At 37.1% G+C, this 15,184-nt stretch overlaps 2 long non-coding RNA genes across 2 annotated transcripts in view; one reads left to right on the forward strand and one right to left on the reverse strand.

Annotated features, from left to right (window-relative positions):
• The window catches only part of LOC102023675, a 95,547-nt gene that overhangs the window by 42,760 nt on the left and 37,603 nt on the right, over nucleotides 1-15,184 (reverse strand). The gene's annotated exons all lie outside the window — the stretch shown is intronic.
• Nucleotides 6,132-8,726, forward strand: LOC102023451. Its single transcript, XR_263236.2, has 3 exons — nucleotides 6,132-6,233; nucleotides 8,310-8,523; nucleotides 8,637-8,726. It is a non-coding gene; the product is annotated as an uncharacterized LOC102023451 (long non-coding RNA).

Below are 15,184 nucleotides of genomic sequence, written 5' to 3' on the forward strand. Positions count from 1 at the left end.
CTTTTCTGAGATTTCTTTGTTTTGGATATTCTCATTCAATTAATTATATTTTTTCAAAAAATACTTTTCATAATTTTGAAGGGTTACTATTTATTCTCCCTGCAATGTGACAGTGAAGAGTGAAGCATACCCCACCCACAAAAAGCAAATGAGAGATGTGCAAATATTCCTTCAACCAGGAAGTTTCTAAAAGATATTGTGGTATTCGCATTTAACTGTGTTCAGTAAAAGATTTAAATAGCTTTGAAAAAGATCATACTGACCTACCAAAAGTTTGTGTTTTCTGTTGGGATGATTCTGATTTGTTAAATTATTAAGGCAAAAGAATTTCTTTCATAACACTGAGCTCTTTTTCTGTCCAGTTTTTTTCCTGTTCAATATGTCTACATTCTGCTGGAAATACAGATCTCTCTGTAAGCCGTTTTCTGGTTTCCTGAATTTACCTAAAAAAAAATTACTTCAAAATTGAGATGGCTTTTGTATGCAAGATATTTGTTTTATATGTTTTATTATGAAAATCATATATTTGACTTTTTCTAGTGTAATTGTGGTACATACAAAAGAAACATGTTAATACTAGGTACCTGTTATTTTCTTTCATGAATTTTTATATTCTGTGTTTATATAGGAACTTATCTCTATTTTTTGCTCCTGCTAATTTATCAAGTTTTTTCTATCACAAGTGGACAAAGTAGTTCATTTTCTGTAGCGAGCACTGTATTGGGGGTAATTTGGTATGTGCTTTCCCACCATTGCTCTCAAAATAACCTGGAATTAGACAAAAACTATGCAATTATACTTAACACATTTGAGTCGATTAATATGATTTGACATTTCTAGACGTTGGAATTTTATTTTAAAATGCCATCCCTGTTTTAAGCTATAGATTCAGTTAAGCATTAGTTAAGGCAAGGGGCTCTCAAAAACCAGTATCAATTCAAAGTTTAGAAATGATATAGACAGAACAACCCATGGAATATAGTTCAAGGTCATTGTGTAGAGGTTGATTATTTAAAATCATTAAAATAGTTACTCTTCCTGGCTTTTCTCCCCACTTCTACCTTTTTCTAATTAATAACTATGGGGAAATATTTTTAAAGTGCAATAAAAAGCTTATAAAAAATTCTTTTATCAACAAAAATAACTCCACTTCCATATGGGTGAAAAGACTTGGTCTTATTGCAACTTGGTTCAGTCATCTTCTACACAAAACTACCAACCACAAGAGTAGACTATTCCTCTCCGATCGATCCCTGTAAGACCTTGTGCTTCTCTCTAATCACGATAGACTCTCTTTAAACCTAGCATAGTTCCTAGCTCATAGGAGATATTCAATAAATGTTCACAGCTGAATTGTGCAATTCATACTTCTGAAGTTACTTACTACCTTAAGTAATAATAATCAATCTCTCTATGTCTCTGTGCTCTCTCTCTCTCTGCCTCTGTATATCTTTGTCTGTGCCTTTCTCTCTGGTCTCTTTCTGTCTCTTTCTCTCTGTTTCTCTCTCTGTTTCTCTCTCTGTGTCTCTCTCTGTCTCTGTTTCTCTCTCTCTGTCTCTCTCTCTCTGTCTCTCTCTGTCTCTCTCTTTCTCTCTCTCTCTCTCTGTCTCTCTCTCTCTCTGTCTCTCTCTCTCTCTCTCTCTCTCTGTCTCTCTCTCTCTCTGTCTCTCTCTCTCTCTCTCTCTCTCTCTCTCTCTCTCTCTCTGTCTCAGATGGTGTTTGGTTTGTTGCCCAGGCTACTCTTAAACTCAAGCAATCCTCCTGCCTCAGCCTCTCAAATAGTTGAAACTACAGGTATGTGCCACCATGTCCAGCTTTAACCTTCAATTTCTAGATAACTTATATTTTGCTAAGCATTTCTTATACACTATTTTCTTTAATCTAGTGTTTTATAATATGAATTCTTCAGGCCAAGAACAACAATATTGGAAATTTGTTAGAAACATTAATTCAAGACCCCACCCCACAATAAATGACTCAGAAACTCTGGGTTGAGTTTCTACAATCTGTGTAAACTGTTTACTAAAAGCAAACAGAGTGCTACTAAATCACCACACAGGACTCAAATGTGCAATCTTCCTGCCTCAGCCTCCCGAAGTGTTAGGACTACATGCATGTACCACTGTACCCAGCTTACAATTATGTTTAATCAAGCCCTCCAAATATTCTCATGACTGCTAAGATTTTAGACAAATTACTCTAAAGAACATAACTTTTGCTCCCTGAAAAGAACAGTATTATAAAAAATAAATCAGTGTGAAAATCAGAATGTATCTTCTAAAAGAATCAGAAAGATTCCTGGATGTCTTCTAGCTTTTGTCTGCAGGCACTTTGAATTCAAACATGAAGAAAGAAACATATTATCTCACTTTCGCTGCTCTTTGCTTTAGTTGGACCATGCCAGGTAAAGTGGCTGAACGCAAGCTTGGAGCATCATTATTCAATAACTTCTTTTGCTCATTAGAGTCTCTAAAATACATCGCAACTCTATTGTCCACATAAAGTGTTGCTATTCTAGTGCATAAATGCTGCCGTGACACAATTACATGCTTGGCACATTGTACAGATTCTAAATTTACTATACTGCTCAGTAGCAATGAAGCAACTAATACTTCCGATCCTGAAGCAGTGTTCCAGAACAGAAGACTTAAGACATCATAGCATTCTATTTCCCTAATGCTGATTACAAGCCTGTATTGTTTCGTTTTCCTTCCAATGTTAAATGAGGTTTTCAAAGATCACACTGTCAGCTTTGTATTATTTATTCTAAGCACACCTCTTTGAAAGAAGATGGTGTATTTGTTGAAGAACTGCGGTCAGCTATGTATATCAAGCCAAGGTAAAACTTTTTAGCTTGAAGCAAAAATCATTTGTTTCGCTCATAAATCAGCAATCTGAGCAGTGTTCAAGGACAACAGTGAATCTCTGCTCCATGTGAGAACAGCTGGACTGCAGCAGGAGAGACCACGTCCCAGAGGTCTGGTCCCAAGGTAGGTAAAATGGTTGACCTGAACTAGAAGTTCAGCAGGGCCCTTGGCTACTGTCACACAGTGTCTCCACAGGACAACCTGGCCTTCCACATGGCACGGAGTTCTAGAGCAAATGCCCCAGGAGTCACAAAGCAGAAGCTTCCAGGACCCCAAAGGCTTGCCCAGAAAACCAACACAGCCTCAGTCTCACTATATACTTCACTTTGCTTATATACTCTGGGTCAAAGCGGCCACAGAACTTGCCTGGATTCAAGAAAAGAAACACAGAACCCGATCTCTTACTGGGAAGAATCTCAAAGAGCTTATAGTCTTCTTTACTTTGTCTCAAAGTGTCAAAATTCACTTAAATAGGGTATAATTTTTGAGCTTATGGTTTTCGAGCCTTCTCTGAGTATGTTTTTCTTTTAGGCTCTTTGTAAAGGTGTTCTTATTTGAGAATTTAATCAGTGAAATAAAAAGTTTCACGACTAAATTTTAATATATTTAAGAATTTTAGGGCTGGGGATATAGCTCAGTGGCACAGCACTTACCTGGCAAACACAAGCTCCTGAGTTCAATTTCCAGTACCAAAGAAAAAAAGAATTTTAAAAAACAGCCAGGCATGGTGACACATGCCTGCAACACCTGCACTCTGGGTTGCTGAGGCAGGGGAACATGGTTCAAGTCCAGCATGGGTAACTTACTGGCTTACTGAAAGCCCTTCTCAAAAATTGGTTTTAAAAATTGCAAAGGCTGGGGATGTAGTTAGCGCAAAGACTCTGGGCTCAATCCTCTGTACTGAAAAAGTAAAATAAAATAAGATAAAAAATATATACTGAAGAAAGCAAATACCTGCACCACTTACTAAAATGAGGTTTGTAACTGAACAAATAATAATCAAAAAATCACTGTGGGATATTTGGCAAACCCCATTTGGATAAAACCAGATAAATATAGTGTATCATGGAGTCAAACGAATAGAATTCGCACCATTCAGTTATCACAGTTAAACTGCTTGGTTATATAAATACAGCTTGCTTCAGCTCAAAATAAAGAAGACAGTGTATGCAATTATTATCATAGAAATTCATAAATCCCTGTATTTACTCAATCATGGATGCATAATTTGTTTTGTTTAGCTTTTTATTATCCAGAAAAATGTTCCTCACTGCTCTACACAGCCTTTGGATCTCAAATTCAGGGAAATATTTTAGACAAACTTTAAGTATTATTAAATAGGCCAGCAAGAACAGGATAATAAAAAAAAAAGCCATGTAAGGCATCATCACACCCTAATTTTGAAAAGATAAAAACAACACAGTAGTTTAATATTACCATAAGCATCTTAAGGGAAAAATATATCTTCTTCTATTGCCATGGACTTGCATCTAAACATGTAGATCAGTCAGGAGAAACATCCTCATCTTAGAGGTAAAAGTTTACAGCCACAGCAATAACGTACGTTTCCTGGTCGTTATGTATTGGTTTTCACATTCATTCAGCATGAGCTCTTTCAATTCCACAAATCCAGAGTCTAAAGAAACTAAGTAATTTCAAGGAGTAACGAATGAAAAAACATGACTGACACATCTCTAATCTCACCAAGTGACATTTGAGAGCGGTGCCTTATTTTAATGATTATTTTGCTGAATAGTAGTTAATCTGGAGTAGCAAAATCTGCTGGAATCCCTGCACAAACGCCTCAAATGCGGACTGCTGCTTCCCTCTTCTGGCCAAAGGAGGGGAGAAGTTCGGTTTTCACTGCTGAGCAGGATTATCTTCATCGCGAGCCCTGAAATCAGGTCCTCAGCAACCAGTATTTACCTGGTTCTCTCAGCAAAGGACAATGCAAGGTAATTCAGACGGCACAGATTAAAATATCAAGGGACACTTTTGTGAGAGAATCTACTGAGCTTTTCACTGGAAGAATCTCTGAAGCGTGTACGTGACTTAAATCAGTGTTTGCCAACCAGCCTTCAGAGCAGGCACCAGGGCTCACGGCTCCGAGGTCACTGGGGGTTAATATATTTTGATTGTCAACTAAAATTATTCATAGACAGTGGAATGACTATGGGTGGTTCTCACACAGAAGAATGAGAAATTACACTGCTAAAAACTCCAGAGATTTCCACCTCAGGTTCTAGAATAAAAAGCAATTTCTCTTCGCGATCTTGCTAAGCCATGCAAGTCTTATGAAGGGCAACGACGAGATTAAAGCATCAAATGCAGACACACAAAAATATTTCCTTTAATTGGAATCATTTAAATCTCCCAATAGCTCTTTCTATTTTGGGCCACCCCTCCTGTAAAAAAAAAAACCCAAAAATTATATTACTGAAAATGTCAAGAGAAAATAAACTCTTAGTAAAAGGCTTTCATCAAATGTCCTTTGCCTAATTTATATAATTATCAATCTATATGCATAACAGCCATCTTTATAGACAAATACCACTCCATATTTCATTCAAAGGAATGAAGCCTAGAATAATAAATTCTATTAACTTTCTGGACACATGTGCTTTGAAATATTGACATGAAAAGAGCTACCTTTACTGATTTTAGACTATCTGAAAAAAAACTGCCCATATTTCACATTCATTCTTCAAAAATTAAATTTAAAATTCTCAAAATAAGCAAGTGAATGATTACAAAATCAGTAAAATTAACGTGCACTGATGTTCAAGGAATAATAATAAGGAACATGTGCCTACAAGTTCACACAGAACCTTACACACTCCTCATAATATGCAACTGATCATTTCTCTGGAGACTCAGATAATTAGTACCAAAGCAAACTGCCACTGGAAAGAAAAGAGATTTCCTGGAAGGAAGAAAAAGGCAACCTTTCCTTTTTCTTTATTGCACAAAATGCAAGTAACAGAAGTCATCATCATCACTATGCAAATCCATGGTGACTTGGAGGTGAGTGACACTCCCAGTTTTCTTTTTTTAATTCTTTTTTTAATTTTTTGGGAGACAAGGTCTCACTAAGTAGCTCAGGCTGGCCTTGAACTTGTGGCAATCCTCCTGCCTCAGCCTCCTAGGTGCTGTGACTAAAGGCACATGCCACCATACCTGGCTCTTCCAAAGTTTTAGAATGCACAGCTCACACAACTGCATGTGGACGCCCTATGACAACTACCACCAAGTGACAGTTGGAAACGCAGATATAAACATCTGAAACATTCAAGAATCTGTAAATTTGAAACAAGAGAGTTTTCCTGAACACCGCTGTGGATATCCCACCCCAGAAGGAAATATGAGGTGTGTTGACTTCTTATTTTCAACCTGATGAAAGACACATAAGCGGAGCCATGAGGAGATTGGGGTTCACAGTGGGCTAGTGCTGACTCAAGTCTGAGAAACAAAGCGTGAGAGTCAAGGATGTTACCATTGTGTGTAAATACCTCATTCTCTTTATCTAGTCATCTGTTGATGGACCTGTAGGTCACTTCCAAGATTTAGCTATTGTGAGTTGCATTGCTGGAACCACAGGTGCACATCCATGCAATGGGGTACTACTTACCATTAAGAAGGATAAACTTGAGTAATTTGTGGAAAAAATGGGTGCACCCTGAAATCATATTGAGTAAAATAAGACACAAAAGCTTAAATTTTTTTTTATTTTTTATTTTAGTATAGTACATATAGATATTAATAAAGAAAATAGAATTCACCATACACAAGCTTAAATATTGCAAGATGTTATGGCTTGTGCTGAGCTGTCCCCTCAAAGCCTCATAGGGTCATAGATCTATGTTTTCAGAGGTGGCTGGATATAGAGTACGTGATTGGTTCATGGTGCAATGCTAGGATTAGGAGTGCTAGGATTTAGGATGTGTGATTACTGAATCAGTCCACTGATTGATTTGGCTCCCACCCTAATCCTGGTAGCCTATCAGAATATAAAGAGGCAGAAAGAAGCTATGAAAATCCCTTGGACTTGTTGCTTGATGACTTCTGCCTACCCTGCTGGGCCATGGGCTGTTTCTCCTCTGCAATGCCCCTCTCCCATGCCACCCTGCCTTGGAGTCACCTGACTATGGACTGAAACGTCTACAAACTGTAAGCCAAAATAAACCTTTCCTCCTTTAACTTTGGGTTGTCTCAGCAATGAAAAAAGTAACTAAGACACAAGTTTCTCTTATAAGAGAAACCCAAAATACAAATAAAGAGAAAAATAAAAGACAGGTAATAGTAAACAAGGAAATACATCTTTTGCAAAAGGGAAAGAGACCAAGAGATTGAGGAAGCAGGGAGGGAAGAAAGAGAAAGAAGGATGAAAAAAGAACTAAGATGTGTAATTTACATGTACCAACTCCCCACAAGGTAGGTATTATCATAGACTGCAAACATGTAACACAAAATTAAAATTAAAGAAAAGGACCTGTTACAGACCCTCCACAGTGCACCAAAGAAACATTGTTTTGTAGGGAATAAATGCTCTGGTCTTCCAGAATGCAACTTCACTCCAGAATGAAGTCTTTCCCATGGATCACGGGAGGTTGAAGAAACAGCCTATGGGAACGTCTCAGATGTTGAGCCCTAGACTGACCCTCCTGGAAGGGAGAGAGAAGGAACCTGGGTCTGATCTACCAAAATGGACTGCCTTAGTTTTGCCTAAGAAACCTAGATGGAAGGTAACCAGTCCAGGGACCACTAAATCAGAAGGTGGCTTTGTGCAGAATAGTGGCCTTACGGGGAAATGGAGAAGCCAAGCTGACATGGAGGGACCTCCTTGCACAAAACTCATAAAAAAGAACCACTTGGTTTAGACCTCTGGAAACCCTATGCTGGTTTCCCTAAAGGAAAGGGAGGGAGAAGCTTAAATGAAGTTGGACATGGATTCATTTTTTTAAAATGTGTTATAATGAATGAACATAAGCTAAAGGAGTCATTACTGGACTCAAAGTATGGTCCAGGGTCCAGCAGCTTTAGCGTCAAGGTGGGACCTCCTTAGAAATGTGGAAAACTCCAGACTCACTACATCATGTTCTGTGTGCACGTGGAAGCTGATGAAGGGCTGCCGCACAAATGAATTTTAAAGTGCCTATGAGCTACCTGTCCCCTGGAAGTTTAACACCCTGTAACTTCTACCGTGTTCTCATCTTGCTCAGGTCTCACCACTCTCCATTAATCATGGTAATATCAATTTGAATGGATTAAGAACCGCCTAGCAGATCAGTAAAGCACAGTTCTGGGTGCGTCTGCAGATGACTGACATGTAGCCTTGCAAATTGAAGACCCACCTGGATGTGCGTAGGACCAACCAATAGGCTTGTAGCCCGATGAAATGTGAAGGGAAAGAATAAGTACATTTGTACTTTTCTGTTTCTTCAGCCTTCCTATGCAGACTCTCAGACCAGAGACTCGACAGTGACCTTCCAGACTTCACCTGGTGATGTCCCCTCCTTGGTCCCTCTTGTTCTGAGCTCCCATCTTCTTGGGCTGAGCAGCTTCTGGATCCTCCAGCTCTCCAGCACCAAGATGACCTTTGTGGATCCTTCTGTCTCTGATTCCTCTGGTGACCACTGTGGACTTTCCTTCTGATCCTGTAAGCTTGCCTCGTAAATCCCTTTACATAATTATGCATACATTTTCTATGGATTCTATTTCTCTATTCTATTTCTTCTCCCTTTTCCTGCTCCTTCATCTCCTTGCTTTCAGAAATGAACAGACCCCACTCTCCAAGAAGGCCCAGGGAGTTCTTCACCACTTACTTTCTTCCTGCATGGAATGATGTTACAAAATCTGGAACTTCAGCAATTAACCTCTAACTGTAAGGATGAAAGTCGTTGTATAAAGAATGGTAGTGTAGACACAGACTGAACTCAATTGCTTAACTGTTGGGCTCCTACATGAGGTCTGAACTGTCTTCCTGTGGACTTCTTGCTATGCAAATGAACTAGCAAATAAATATATTTGTGTGAGCCCCTTTTAATCTGGCATTCTGTTATTTTCAGTTATTTAAATAGAAAATTCTAAGTAGTTCCCAAATTAGCTGAATCCAAGAGTTAAAACAATCTTGTTCCACTGGATTAAGAGAGAACAATTTGTGTTTATAATTTTGAAGTAGACTGAAGATGTAGATAACTTTTTCTAGAAGATTCTCAATAGAGGAGAGAAGGACAGCAGTAGATGTCGGATAAAGAAATGATTTTTCTTTAACAGATGGAAGAGATATGAGATCTAAAATAGCCTGAAATAAAAGAGTTAATAAAAGAGTTGGGGATGTACCTCAATGATACAGTGCCTGCCTAGCATATACAAGACCCTAGGCTCCAACCCCAACAATGATAAAGAAAAAAATTTAAAAAGAAATTTCAACTCAGTCTATCACAAAGAGTCAATAAAAAAAGAAGAGTAAGGAATGAAACAATATGTTTAGTCTCTGCAGAAAATTTTTAAGAAATTAGAGTCATACCTTTTCCATGAATAAAGGAGAGCGTCTGGGATATAATTAAGTTTGTGGTTAAAAGTGGAAACTTGAAATGGATGCATTCTATTTTTCCACTGGGATAAAAGTCAAGATTGGCTTCTGAGAATCAATTAAAGAAGGTGGTAATATCAAAGATTGGAGACAATAAGACTATTTCAGATAATAACTATTCAAATGGGAGACAGGGAGCTAAGGAATTGCTGGGCAGATGCACCTTCACTGAAATACAAGTCCATAGGTCACCAACTGGAGGGTTGAAAGGATGGGAGATTGTCAGAGGATGGGATCTGGGTATTTGAATTCTGAAGGTGAAAGAGTAATGGTATTGAGAAGCCAATGCAAAATACATACAGACACTGGATTAACTTCCAAGGCTATCTGGACCTTGAATGAAAAGGAAGTCTGTAAGGAAGACAGCAATGTCAGCAAAGTGTTGGAGGTAGTGCTCATGAAATGATTCAGGTTACAAGAAACAAAAAGAATTATGGAACTCGGGTGTGCTGGCCAACTTCAGTTGTAGTCTGATTCTTTTAGTTTTAGCTTTGCTTGGTGGCCTATGCTTTTGGTGTGATTTCCAAAGTACTGTATGGTTGCCAAAGCCAAAGTCAAGGAGCTTTTTCCCTATGCTCTCTTCTAGGAAATGTAGGGTTCCAGGTCTTTCTTCTACGTCGCTTTCCATTTTGAATCGATTTGTATTTATGGTATAGGTTAAGGGGCCAGTTTCCAGTTTTCTCTACATCATTTACTAAAGAGATTATGCTTTCCCATTTGTGGCCGTTTGGTGTGTTCGTTGAAAATTAATTGACTGTGTACATTTGCAGTTTTATCTGGGCTTTCATTTCTGTTCTGCCAGTCTGTTTCTGTTTTAATGGCTTCATGACACCACTTTGATTATTACAGATTTACGGTATAATTTTTAAATCAAGAAATGTGATGCTGCTACCTTTGTGTTTCTTCCTCAGCGTTGCTTTGGCTCCAAATGAATTGTTAGATTATTTTGTCTGTTTCTATGAAAAAGTCCATTAGAATTTTGGTACCAACTGCATTAAATGTATGTATTTCTTTGGATAGTATGGATATCTAGAGAATATTAATTCTCCTAATTTATGAACATTGGATATCTGTTCATTTATTTTTGTCTCCTTCAATTTCTCTTATCAACATTTGATAGTTTTTAATTGCAGAGTTTTTTTACATCCTTGGTTAAATTTATTATTTTTATGCTACCATAAGTGGGATGTTTCTTGGTTTTTCCTAACTAGGTCATCATTTGTGTACAAAATGATATGTTAGATTTGTATCCTGCAATCTTATTGAATTCATTTATTAGTTCTAACACTCTGTGTGTGTGTGTGTGTGTGTGTGTGTAACAGTATTTTCTACTTATACAATCATGCGATCTGGAAGTAAAGAAAAATTTACTTCTTCCTTTCCAATTTAGATGTCTTTTATTTATTTTTCTTATCTTATTTCTCTTGCTAGTACTTCCAGTACTGTGTTGAATAGAAGCATTAAGAGTGGACAATCTTACCTCAGAAGAGCTCAGTGGAAAAGTGTTCAATTTTCCCTCATTGATTATGTTAGCTATGAGTTTTCTAAAAATGGCTTTTATTGTATTGAAAAAAATTTCTCTATATATTTAAACTGCCAAAGTTTTTTGAGAAAGGATGGTAAACTTCATCAAATGCTTGTTCTGTGTCAGCTGAGATGATCATGTGGTTTTTATCTTTCACTCTATTAACATGATTAATTTGCATATGTTAAAATAGTTTTGTATTCCAAGGTCAAATCTCACTTGGTCACAATGTATATTTTTGATATGTTGTTGATTCAGTTTATTTTTGCACCAATGTGTATCAGAGATACTGGCTTGTGGTTTTCATCATATCTGTCTGATTTTAGGTACCAATGTAATGGCCTTCTAAATGTAATTGGAAGTTTTCTCTCTGGCTATGTATTTCAAAAAAGTTTCAGAGGTATTAGTAATACTTCTATGAATGTGTGGTATTATTCAGTCCTGACACAAGCTGGCCTTTTCTTTGTTGGAAAGTTTTTAGCTATTTCTTCAATCTCTTTATTATTTGTCTGATCAAGCTTCCGATTTCTTCTTGATTCAATCTTGGTAAGTTATATCTTTTAGAAATTTATCTGTTGTTTCTAATTTACCCAATTGGTGGCATATAATTGTTCATAGACTCTGTTATGATCCTTTTTATTTTTTAGGCACCTATTGTAATGTCTCCACTTTCAAGTCTGATTTTATTTATTAGAAGCCTCTCTGCTGTTTAGATAGTGTAAGTAGAGGTTTTCAGATTTTGTTCATTGTTTTCAAAAAACCAACTCTTGGTCCTATTGATTTTTTTCCTATGGTTTTTCTGTTCTTTCCTTCTCCTGTGCTAGCCCATCTCCTTTGAGCAAATTTTGCTAGGTCGCAAGGTTTTGCCGTCTTTGTTGCACAAATACAGATGTTTCCTATCTCACTGTATGCCCAGGAACATTTTTTAAACTACTAAAAATAATTTGTCCTAAAAGAATTCAAAAACAAATGTGCAATAAGCATGGCTTGGTGTCATTTCCACTATAATTTTACAAATTAGAAAAATCTTATTATCATTCAAATTTTTTTCTCTTGGATTAAGATAGACAGACAGATATTTCCTTGACAATCATGTAATTTATTGACATATTTTAATTTACTAGGCCGTATTAAAACTTTTAGGCCTCCTTACGAGAGACACTGATGATTACTTATACAAAATCTATTGCTTTTTCATCTTTACTAAAACAATTGTAGGCCTGGTATGTGCTTAGCGAAAAATGTATAATCACTCAGTCTCCTCTGCAGTTATGATTAAATATACAAAATGTCTGGTCAGAGAGGGAAGCTTGTCTCTCATGTCAAAGTACAACGTCATGAAATAAAGATCTTAACCCTTTTTCCTCTTGACTGTAATGTAGATGTGAATGCCTAGAAATGTGTGAACAATCTTGTGACCATAAGGCTGACAACACAGGAGAGGGAAATCACAAAGTTAAGATGTCTTGGTGCTTGCTGGTAGTGTTGATCTGTCATTCGACCTGCAGCCTGCTTAGTTTTGCAGTTCTTGTTGCATAAAGAAATAGAACGCACTCTCTTTTCCACTCTAGAAAGTACAGTTATTTGATCCATATATAGTTCTAAATAATATACTCTACCTGTAATTCTTGTTTATTGAGTGCTTACTATATGCCACATATTGCAGGAAGCATTTCACAATTTTATAATTTAATCTAATTTTATGAAAGAATAGAAACTGTTAATAATTTAGAAGTAAAAACACTTAAATCACAAAAATATGGCTTAAAATTCCAAGCTCTTAGTTTTGTTTATAAAACCATAACATATGTGTATGAGTGTTCATATACATATACATATATATATGCATATATACACAGTATCATGCCCATAGCAAGTGCTCATTAAATCAGTAACACTTTTATCAGTAACACTTTTTCTACTTCTGTGAGTGTGTTGGAGGTTTGGTTATGAATTAGAATATTGGTATATTTTTATTCATTCAACTTTTTTACTTTGAAATTCAATATTTTAATTCTTGCTATTCCTTTTAAGTTATTTTATATTTCTCTTTTTGACTTAATAACTAAGAGAATCAAAAGTAAACTAGTTTTTAAATAATCAAAACATGGTTTTGATGCAGTTAAATCTTTGTTACTAATTTTCATTTTGACTATATTATGAGAAAATGTTCATTCTTTGGGGACTTATTATTATCAATATTTATAGATGGTCCATTAACATAACAAGAAGCACACTAACTTTTCTTGGCTATAAAGTTCTATATGTACCTATTTAATTCATTTTACCCATTATATTACCCCAACCCTTTGTATCAGGTGTTCCCGACCCTAGACTATAGACGGGTACCAGTGTGCAACATGTTATAAACTGGACTGCACAGCAGGAGGTGAGCAGCAGCTGAGCAAGTGGAGTGTCATCACACCATTGTATTTACAGACATCTCCATCGCTCTCATTACCACCTGAGCTCTATCCCGTCAGATCGCCCAAGGCATTAGTGCTCATAGGAGCACAAATCCTACTGTGAACTGTAACATGCAAGGTGGCACACTCCTATGAGACTCTAACCCCTCATGATCTGAGATGGAGCTGAGGCAGTGATGTTAGCACTGGAAAGTGTGGTTATGATATATTGTATACATATACCACTAAAAAAGAAACTAAAGCAAGGTAAGCTAAACTTCTTCTGGCCAGTCTGTGGAAAAATTTTCTTCTCCAAAATCAGTGTCTGTACCAAAATGTTTATGGACTACTGCTCCATATCTCTGGTTAACCTCATAGACCTGCCATGAAGTTATAATTATGAGTTAAGGTAAAAAAAAAATTAACATCTTTCCCATAATAGCTTTTCCTTATTTGACTTTGTGATGTAAAAAAATATGGTGAAAAATTTTTTGCAGCATTTTTAGACACAAAATGTTTTGTCTCTTTTATCTTAGGGCAGTCACCAATCACTCTTTTAGTTATTCAACAAGCACTTTACAGCGTTTTAATTTATTGTAGCCACTTTGCTAAGTAAAAGGTAGCATCTTTAATTTTATAATATGATGCAGGCAATGCAATGCCAATTCTGCTTTAGGGAATGGAGAAGTTATAACAGAAATAACATTTTTTACCTAGCAATGGTAGAAATACAAAACATCAGGAAAACAAAGAAGGTGAATCCTACAATTGCCCCTAGATTAGTGACTGTAGAGAATTTCCAAGCTGCAACACAGGGTAAACTCAACTAGAACTTCATCAGCTGAGACAGTGTGCAAAGTTACAGGGGGATGGGCTAGGGAGGATACCGAAAAAGGGAACATGGCAGAGAAAGAGCTCCCTCTAGAGATGTTAACATGAATCATCTAAAGAGGTTAGCAAAACTGATGAGTGCATGGGTTTGACAAGTGCAGACATCCACTGTAACTTGACTGTAATGAGACCAGGTTGGTATCTAAAGCTTCTGAATTGGGACTGAGGACTACTGATCCAGGCAAAGGTCCAACTGTAAGGAGCAGGAAGAATTCCTTGAAGTGTAAAGAGCACTGGAAATAGTTCATTTTTCCACTAGCCCAATGGGAAGACATCCTGATACACCATTATTAAATACCATTTAAATACCATTATTTAAGTCTCTAAGTACATGTTTGAATGGGGTTGAATTCACCCTGGACCAGAGGCCTCCCTCAAATAATCCTAACAGTGCTTAAAAGTGAGCCTAAAAAGAATAAAACGTTGCTATAGTTTGTGTCTGAATGTTGCCCCAAAGCCTCATGCAGTCATAGGGCCTTTTCAGAGGTAGGTGAATCTGGAGTGTGTGATACTGGAATTAAGGATGTGTCATCGTTCACTGGTTGGTTTGGCACCGCCCTAACTCCAGCAGCCTAGATAGAGTATAAAAGGAGCAGAAAGACACCGTTGAGGGTTGCTTGCTGCGTTAGCTGTCTTCCACTGTCATGAACTGTTTGTTGCCCCTCTGCCATGTGCCACCCTGCCTTGGAGCCAGCTAATTATGGAGTGAAACCTCCACAAACTGTGAGCTAAATAACCCTTTCCTCCCTTAACTTGTGGGTGTTGGGTATTTTGTCTCAGCAATGCGAAAAGTAACTAAGACACATACTCAAAATTGCATCATTTTATACCAGAAGAAAACCTTTCCTTGTTATATTTCACCATTTCCAGGCCAGGTTGGCAGCCTGCCTGTTCTTCCAGAGTG

Source organism: Chinchilla lanigera, unplaced genomic scaffold (genome assembly GCF_000276665.1).
Source record: "Chinchilla lanigera isolate Chin_1 unplaced genomic scaffold, ChiLan1.0 scaffold00064, whole genome shotgun sequence".
Classification (NCBI taxonomy): domain Eukaryota; kingdom Metazoa; phylum Chordata; class Mammalia; order Rodentia; family Chinchillidae; genus Chinchilla; species Chinchilla lanigera.